Raw genomic sequence first — 1211 nt, 5'->3', positions numbered from 1 at the left:
GAATCCGGCAAGACACCAAACCGACAAGATATTACGACACCACCATACATCCTTTTCCTCCTAACAAGCGATAGTAGGACGTCGAGGAACAGGTGTTGGTGAAGGCGAACCACCTCACCCCCACCTCCCCTCCTATCCACACCTCCTACCTCCACCCTCTTCCACCTTGTCCATCCACCCTCTCCTTATCTTCCCCTCCGATTCCTCACCCCTTTTCTCCCACATTATCCCTCTTTTGTGCATCAACCCCGCGAAGTGTGAAAAGGGAAATGAAAGAACAGTGAAGAGCCTAAAAGAAGTATGGTTAATTCAATTGTTACGTGCATTCTGCTGGTACGATGTTACTGTGCGAGACGGCCATATTACATATTCAGGACGTAAAAACACGATTATAAAAAAAGCAAATCTGCAGACATTAGTTTTACATTATATTAATGCTTTTATCTCCTTGATTTTATTCATGGTAATCACTTTACCGGCCGCAAGTGTACGATCTAACTTGAAAATTGCATATAACATTTTCAAACAAAACAATCAAACATAAACAACCACACACAAACTTCTATTCATACGCACCCTGGCTGCATTTGTCTTTTCATCAGATGCAAATAAACCTGATAGACCAAAAACTTGTACTGTGTGTTTTTCTGTACATTTCTTATACGACTTCCTAGATGTGTGACGTTAAAGTTCAAGTACGAAACATTTAGAAAACGCTGAAACAACGCGCCAGCTAATTGTCTTTATCAGGCGTAATAAAGCACGTGAGGCAAGCAAGACACAAGCAAATAATCTTTGTGCTGACTGTGTCCTGAATTCCTACAGAGCTACCAAGCACTTTGTCTTTGGCAAATCTGCCATTTGTGACAGCCTCATGAACTGGGTCATTTTCGACTCGAATGACGTATTGCTATTTTCACACCCATGATAATCCTCCCTTAAGGTGACCTTTTCATTTCTTCCTTTTCCGTTGTCATAACTGTCATTTGTCACCCTAATCGTTTTACTGTGTTTATCGTATGATCTAGTTTTTATTTTGATTTGTGCTATTTATCTTATCTCAGCTTTTCACTTCAGGGGGACTCTTTACCGTGCTCCTGTTGGCTGTGAAGTGACTCACCTCGGTTCCGGATATAACAAAACGCGCATTTACCCTAAGCATCTTCCAAAATAAGAATTACCAGATAGCGAAAGTCTGAAGGAGGTATGAT

Source organism: Penaeus monodon, chromosome 23 (genome assembly GCF_015228065.2).
Source record: "Penaeus monodon isolate SGIC_2016 chromosome 23, NSTDA_Pmon_1, whole genome shotgun sequence".
NCBI lineage: Eukaryota > Metazoa > Arthropoda > Malacostraca > Decapoda > Penaeidae > Penaeus > Penaeus monodon.
This window is presented reverse-complemented; position numbering follows the sequence as displayed.